General features: G+C 56.7%; 1 long non-coding RNA gene across 1 annotated transcript in view; it reads right to left on the reverse strand.

Annotated features, from left to right (window-relative positions):
* Nucleotides 1-4,400: 4,400 nt before the first annotated feature.
* LOC114009746 (uncharacterized) overlaps nt 4,401-8,162 on the reverse strand; it is a 13,035-nt gene continuing 9,273 nt past the window's right edge. The window contains exons 2-3 of the long non-coding RNA XR_003551137.1: nt 7,455-7,556; nt 4,401-6,287 (exon numbers count right to left, since the gene is read on the reverse strand). This is a non-coding gene — a long non-coding RNA (uncharacterized LOC114009746). The remainder of the gene's footprint in view (nt 6,288-7,454; nt 7,557-8,162) is intronic.

Here is an 8,162-nt window from a genome sequence, read left to right on the forward strand (position 1 = left end):
GGAATGGGAGGGCGGGGGCTGGTGGGGTGGGTATATGGGTGCAGCCGGGTGCAGCTGGCCAGTAGACCCAGGAGATCCACTCCTAGGAGCGCGGAAGGCCTGGCGGTCTTGCTGCTTCGGGCCCAGCGCATTCTCCTGCATGCTGCACGGCTGGAGAAACAGGCCAGTTACCCACAAGCCCACCCTCCAGCTGGGGTGTCCACGGCCCGAGTCAGCGCTGACTAACCGCTGTGACAAACGGCCCCGTTTCGGAGGCAACTTAGATTTTACCATTTATCTTTGTGCACGATGTCTGGAATTACGTTACAACAGTCCAGGAAACCATGCAGGAGGAGGAGTCAGAGCGGTAAATGAAAGAAGACTGGGAACTGCGGAGGAGTGTGGGGCTGGGCGCGGGCGGCTCAGTGAGTGATTGTACTGTCCTCTGGACTTTCGCATCACTGGGAAATATGTGCATGTTTATTTCAAAGGCGTACCAAGCCCACGGCTCGTGTTCCTGGTGCGTGGCTCTCTTAGGTGGCTGTCTTCTGGTGCTTGCTCTCGGACATAGGCCCCTTCTCTTTTGAGGCTCCTCCATCATCTTGTGGCCTCATGGTCATCCTGGTGTCATCCAAATGGAAATCAAGAGAAAAAAAGATGGCATGCCCGCCAGTCAACACCACATCCTAACAGACACGTCTGCTCACGTCGCACCAGTGAGAGCTGGCCACGTGATCGGCAAAGGGCACTGGGAAATGTAGTTCCCAGCTGGGAAGGTACTCTCCCCACACACACCATATGCTGTAGGAGGACCTGAACCTTTGTTGGCCAGCTGATCATCGTATTTCTTATCGTTTCTTACACTTTGTTGAGGAGGGAGTGGCAAAGAAGAGACCCTGAAGGACATTCAGGCTCTGGGGGACGCCCAAGGTGAACCCAGAGTCCCTGTCTCTAGTCCCTGCCCTGCACCCCAAGCCCCTGAACAGCTGTTCTAAAGCCCAAGTCTGCTGGTTACCCTATGGCCCTGCTCAGCTTCGTGGCCTAGGGCAGTGGGCTCCAGCCTTTTTGGCACCAGGGACCAGTTTCATGGAAGACCATTTTTCCACAGACCAGGCGGCAGGGGAATGGGTTCAGGATAACTCAGGAGCATTGCATGCGGGACCAGCAGGTGGCATGGTGGTTGCTGCGCTGGACTCCCACGTGGCCAGCAGCAGTTCAAGCTCCCGACTCAGCAGCTTGAAAATCGTGCTGGTGCATGCAGGTGCGTGTCCAAAATCCCAGGAGAATGGAGGAGAAGGGATTGCAGCAAGGCCATTGCCCCTGGGGGATGATTTCTCACTCTCCCCCTGTCTGTCTCTCTGGTGAGTGTGTGCAAAAATGACAAAAACCTTTAAAACAAACAAAAAGAACATTACATTTGTCATGCACTTTATTTTCAATATTCCATTGTGAGAATAAGGACCGGTACCAGTCCACGGCCCAGAGGCTGGGACCTTCAACCTATAGGATGCATCATGACAGAGACACCTCTCAGAGAGCTGGAAGTTCGGCACTCTTGCCACCTTGGGCTGACAGGTTCCCCTGCACAGCCCAGGACAGCAGGCTGGTCACCCCCGATTCTACTGCTCAGTACGGAGCGTCCCTGCCTCGGGCAACTGGCCAGAGCACTCGGTTACAACCTTCTCTGAAGAATCCCAACTAATACACGGGGTCTTCGAAAAGTTTGTGGAAATGTATATTATGGAAAAAATCACACACAGATTCATAAATTGGTACTTAATTTCATTTTTTCATAAACTTTTTGAAATCCCCCCATACAATTGCTGTCCCCATGTCACAGAGGTTAAGGTCATGGCCAGAGTCACAGACCCAGAGGGACAGGCCGGGATGGAGACCCACGCGGCCCCTCCAGGACCAGCATTTCTGACCCCCCGGCTGATGCTGAGGTCCAGATATACCACCTCCCCCAGAGTCCCTGGCTCCTAGGCTGGCCACACAGCTCCATCCAAAGAGCCAGGATGGTTTATCGAGCCTTCTCTGCAGCATTTTCCAGAGATCTGCTGACGTGTGTCTGGGTGTGAGAAGAAAAGAGAAGCAGAGGACCTGGGACGAAATCTTCCCTCTCTTTCCCGGTGTGTGACCTTGAGCAAGTACCGTCCCCTCTAGAAATTTCCATCAGCAGTGGACTGGGGGAGGCGGACTGCCAAACAGTGGGACCATCGTGGACGTCTCTGCTATGACAGAAACAGCGTCAGGAGGAAGAGCGAGTGTGTAGAGAAGAGGTTCAGATGCAGACTGGCTCCGGAGGGCGACACCAGAGAGGCCCCGTCACCGTCACTGCGGGACGAGGAGCCTGAGGCTCAGCCTGGCCGCCCTAACCAGACAGTAGGTGGGCACGCAGAGGCCCCTGGGTCAGTCTCTCCGCTCTTGAGTGGAGTCGGCTTTTGTTACCAAGGATGGTGAGGCACAGACCTCAGGTTGGGAGCTGACAGCATCTGCCACATGGAGGCTCAGAGAGGTCAAGATATTAACCCAAAGTGACACAGCTGATAGATGACAACCGAGATTTGAGCTGCGCCCCATGTCACAGTGCACACGCCTCCCCGAACTCAGCTGCTCCCCAGGAAGCGATCTTGGCACTGCGCCGAAGCCATCCATCCGCTCCGGCATCTCTGCTCCTCACCCCTTCGCTGCCAGCACCTGCCTCCAGCGCCTCGAGCCAGCCGTCCCGCGGGTTCGAGTCCCACAAGCACTTCTGCAGTGGCTGTCTTGCTGCGGCTGCACTAAGGCTCCCTGGGCCACAGCCCACACATGCCCCAGCTCCGATGCCTGTTTTTATTGGTCATTCTTTCCAGCTTCTCTGCTCTGGCCCTCTGGCCCCCATCCCTTTCCCCAGAGGCTGCCTTGGCCCCAAGGCCACAGAGAATGGGTGACATCATCTCTGCTCTGGACCTCTTACAGCCCAATTATCGGGCTATAAGTGGAAACACCCTGCGTTTTCCCACAGGAAAGTGGCCTTCCTCACTCCTGATCCTGCTGCTCCGGGGACCTGGACAGAGTCCACGGCTCCTGTGCAGAGAAGTACGCATCCTGGCCCCGTGGACATGCCATCCAACTCTGCTTCTTCTAACCCTGTGGGAAGCGACCTGGCATGGCAGGAAGGCAGCCCCTCGGCTCACCAAGCACAGCACTTCGGGGCCTGATGGACCTGTGTTCACGTCACCTCCTCCTTGTTCCTGTCCCACCACCCTGGGCAGTGGCCTCGCGGCTCGGGAATTCTGCTGTCTCTCTTCCAAGTCGGAGCAGCGACAGCCCTCCCCTCCTAAAGCTCTGCGCGTTACAGGGACAAAGTCAGATGTTCGCCCAAGGCCCCAGGTGCCCACAAGGCGGGGCTGGGCCTGGATTAGGACCCCGGCCATCGGGACCTCCAAACTGCCCGGTAGCATCCGGGAGCCCAGATTCTGCAACTAGGGAGCAGGCGGGGCGAGGTTCGGGGTCCAGGTTCTAGACCCGGCTTGGGGCAAAGGGCAAGGTCATTTCTCGGGCGCTGGGCTTTCCCAGCTGTGACGGGAACGACAGCCCCTGTGGAGGGCCACGGAACAGCCCTGCCGGGTCCCCGGCTCCTATGCTGCAGGTCAGTGTTCAGAACCCCGGCCCCCTGCGCTGCGTACTCATGGGCTTTCAATGAGCCATGGCTTCTTCTCCAATAGTCTGAAAATGGATTGAAATGAGCTTCCTATCACATCCATAAAGGGCAAACCGGGCACCTTCGCCGTAAATGGGGGGAACTGAGAATATAAACAGCGAAGTCAAAAAACTGGGCTTGGCAGCCGTAAATGAACACAAGTTCTTCGAACCCACTTTCCCACCGCCTCACAGCGCTTCACACCCTCCTGACCCCCGGCTGGCGCTCCCCCCACATACACGCACACACATGCGCACGCACACATGCACACTCCCCAAGCAGACCTCCCATGGGGACAAAGTGTCCTTCTGCCTCCCAATGGCAAAGGGGCCACCGTAGCCCCTCCGATTAAACTCAGATGCCGTCCCCACCGCCTCCTGCTGCCATGAGGAGGCCGAGGTCCCCTGCAGACCGGAACACGTGGCACACCCTGGTGGTGGTGTGTCCTCCAATGCTGGAGCCAAAGCCTGTGAGTACGAGGGTCTGCCGGGCTCTGAGATGGGAACCCGCCTGCCTCAGCCCCTCAACTGCACCTCAGCGTCCCCGGGTGTGTGTTCCTCCCCTTCCCCTCTTCCCGCGTCCTCTGACCACTGACGAGCAGAGTGCCGTGGACGGGACACTCACCTCTCCGAGCCCCAGAGCCCGAGAGGGCAAGGACCCCTGCTTTGTGCGTTGGCTCGTTTGGGGGCCCTAACGGGAGCAGGTCCATGGGCAACAGTGTCCCTGCTCCGAGTGGGCCCTCTGGGGGGCTGTGCTCCCCCGGCCACGTGGACGAGGCCTATTCCAGTGTGCAGTTTCTCAGCTTGCTGTGTCCTGGTGCCAGAATGGGAAGACGGTGTACTGTTTCCTCACCTCGGGAGCACGCCGTACTGTAACTCTCTGCACCTCACGAGAGGTAACAGCTGCTCCCCTAATCCTGCGGGCGCGTCAGGGGTATAACTTTTATTCTCCACACGGTAGTCTATTTTTTTAACCAACTGTGTTTTATTTGTTGCATAATAAGCCACCCCACATCTTTCAGCTCGAAAAACACTAAATTTGAATAAAGATATCACAAAATGAATTAGAGCCCAATTAAAATTTGCTTTGAGGGAGGGAACACCACAATTATACTCAATTAAGGCAAACTTTTTTATAGACCAGAGTTTGTTTATTTTTAACACCCATCATGCCATGAATTCATAGGACTAGGTTCCAGCAGCTCAGGCTCCTTCCCATGGGTTCTCACACAGTGGCTGCTCTGGGTGGAGCAGGCTGGCGTGTCAGTTGGACCCAGGTCCCTTTCTCTCTGGCTTCCTTCTTCTCCTGGTCATTTTCCTTTGCACGTGTTAGGAAGCTCTCTCCGCTCTTAGAACGCTTAATAATATGCTCAACACGCACATTCATTCTCTTGGCGAGAATCCTGCCCTTCCCTCGTGTACAACAGTGCCAACGGCATGCTGGGTAATGTTGCAGACTCTTCCAGGTGGGCCCTGGTAACGCTTGAACAGTGCCCATCCCCTCAATGTCTACACTACCACCTTTCCTGGAGACGTGCAAGTATGTTGCCAAAGGAGCCACTTCGTGTTTTCTAAAAGTCCTGGAGAACTTGTACCCAGGGTCCCTCCTTTCCCTCTCTGTCGGTCATTTTTGGTGAGTTACCGGAAGAAAAGCACACAGTAGTCTACTAATAAACATACCATCATTGAACCAATCGCCTCTTGTGGGGCATTTAGGTTGTTTTCAGCCCCTGCCCCGACACCAGGGATGAATGATCGTCCTCACAACCAGCGCTGACTTTGCAGACTGGAACAGCTGGAATGGTCTGCCTCGGGCACACAGCCCATCAGAATGGGCAGGGGTCACCCGCAGCCACTTGGGCTGCCCCGTGTGGTCCCACTGCGTGTCCTCTCATCTCGGCACCCCTCCTATGAGATTTCCTCTGGATACATTCTGAGAACTGGACCTGCTGGGTGGTCGAAGCATCAGGGAACATTCTGAATGGCTTCTGAATGGCTCCAACCTTGAACTTCCTTTAAAGACCCTTCAGTCCCATCCGCAGGGCCGCTCCTCTCGGGATGGGTCCAGAAGGCACTGAGGGGGAATTCTCACCGGAAACTCCCAGCCAGCAGCAGTGGTTCTGCACTGAGGCTGATGATGCCAATGCCTTGACGGGGTGCCCGAGGCCCCTGGGAGAAGCCCAAGGGGGAGCTGGAGATGGCGCACTCAGCCGCTAAGCATGCTCTTCCTCCGGAGGGGCTGCGAGGCTCCCGGCCTGGAGGGGCCTGCAGCAGGTGGCGGATGCTCAGGGACCCCACGTCCGCCCACCTGTCCTTATTTGGAGCATTGTTCCAATGCCTGGGCTCGAATCAGACCTTCTCCCAGCCACGTGAGCTTGCGGTAGTCTGCCCGTGGAGTCGTGGCGTCGTCATCAGTCACGTAGAGGTGGCAGTGGGGAGGTACACACTGAGATCACGCCAGGCTCCTGGGGCAGGCACAGGGCAAGCCAAGGAGAGAGGGAATGTGGCAGGGAGCAGCGACAGCTCTGCAGGCGTGCGAAGGCAGCACGCGAGGTCCACACTCGTGTTCCAGCTCACCAGGACTCCCGCTCCCCGGTGACGACCGGAAAGCTGGCTGACCCAGCCTGAAAGAGGAGGAGCCTCTGTAAGGACCTTCCCTCTCCGAGGCTCCAAGGTCCCCATGTGCTGGCCTACCCCCTCCCACTGGGCACCCCCCTCCACACCAGCTTCTGCAGTACTTCGAACACATCAGGTACCCTCTGGCCTCAGGGCCTTTGCACTTGCTGCACTCCCCATCTGGAACATTCCTGAGTCGTTACAGGGTTCAGCCCCTGACTCTGTTCAGGCCGCCGCTCACAGACGCCGCCACTCACAGACGCCACCACTCACAGACGCCTTCCCCGGCCACCCCTTCTCAAACAGGCTTACCCACACACCACCTCATCGCCCATTTTCTCTATTCCCTCGCCCCATTGGTTCCTCACAACACTTACTCCTTCTTTTCGATTGCTCCAAACGTTGGCTTCCCTGCTGGTTGGTCGTTGGTGGCCTCAGAAATGAGAGGGAAGCCCACAGGGGCAGAGCCTTCACCCAGCAAGCTCCCCCCACAGCCTGGACGGCAAGCAGCAGGTGCTCGGAGAACTGCCGGCCCCTTTCGGAGCATTCCCAGTGACCTCAGCCAGCCACTCCGTCCTGCCCCTCGGTTCCTCATCCTTACGGTGGGGCTGCCCGTGCCTGACACCAGGGCAGTGCCACCGTCCCGACAGGAGGGCTGCGGGAGAGCCTGGTGCTGGCAGGTGCGCCACCGCCTGCCCCTCCTCAGTCAGGCCCTCCAGGACGGGACACTCATCTCTCAGAACAGGACAGCAGAGCCAGCCTCAGGCGGGGCTGCCTGGAGGGGCTGCCCTGGGGTCAGGGGTCTCCCCCTTCTCGCCCCATCGCCCAACCCTGCTCCCCAGCTGGGCTTCTCGCAGGGGTTCCTTCAGGCCCATGAGTAATCGATGATGTGTTTATCTCTTTTGGACAGTCTCACAATCCCTGGGGGAGAAGAAGTCCTTCCTCTCCTTGTTTTGATCTGCTGATTGGGCCCCCTCCCTGGGGAGTCACCCAGTCTGTCCTGTAGCTATCTTAGTGGGTGGCCCCCAAGCCTCCCCTTGGTGCCCCACAGCCAGGGCTGGGCAAAAAAGTCTCCCAAGATTGTGGGTGGCCAGGGAGTAGACCAGGCCCCAAGAGCAGCATGCCCAGGCTGGCTTGGATCATTCTAGATCATTCTAGAAGCAATTTCAGCTTACCTGTAGACACAAAGCAGACCCTCTCCAGGAGTCCTCAGACCAGTCCGGAGCTACCCTAAGGGCCCAGGGACGGGCCTGGTCACACAGCAGTTCCTTTTTCCTCTGTGGAGAATGTATTCTCATTTTATTTGTGCTCCTAAAAATTATTCTTGAGAAAAATAGCAAATACATGAACGTAGCTAAATAATACATGCATTTTTCTGGAAAGGGAGTGCCAGGGGGCTGTTTGTCCCAAGGCTAAGAATAGGGACACCTTAGAGGGAGGGAGACAGACCAGAGCTCTGAAGCTGGAAGCCCGGGGGGCTCTGCCCTCCCACCTCCACCACCTCTCGGGGAGGTGACACCCCCATAGGCCTTGCCCTCAGGGCTCGGGAATTTCCTAGAAGTCAAAGGCATCCTGAGAAAAAGCATCTTCTCATGGCCTTCAGGCAGAGACTGGGGTGAGTGACTTTTAATTAGCATTTCATCATTTTTCTGTATTTTATAAAATCCACACGTGGGAGGAGGGAGGAGTGAGACTCCAGAGAGGAGAGGTCAGGGTTTCAGTGGGTATGATACTCAGGAGAGCAGTGTTCCAAATCGATCCAACCCCAGGGCTGACAAGTCTTCTGACAATTCGTTTGTTTTAATATTATGTATCCTGCATTTCAAGTCCATGACACATTAAACCAGGGATCCCCAAACCCCAGCCACAGACAGTGCCAGCTG

Source organism: Tupaia chinensis, unplaced genomic scaffold, assembly GCF_000334495.1.
Source record: "Tupaia chinensis unplaced genomic scaffold, TupChi_1.0 Scaffold000612_1, whole genome shotgun sequence".
Taxonomy (NCBI): domain Eukaryota; kingdom Metazoa; phylum Chordata; class Mammalia; order Scandentia; family Tupaiidae; genus Tupaia; species Tupaia belangeri.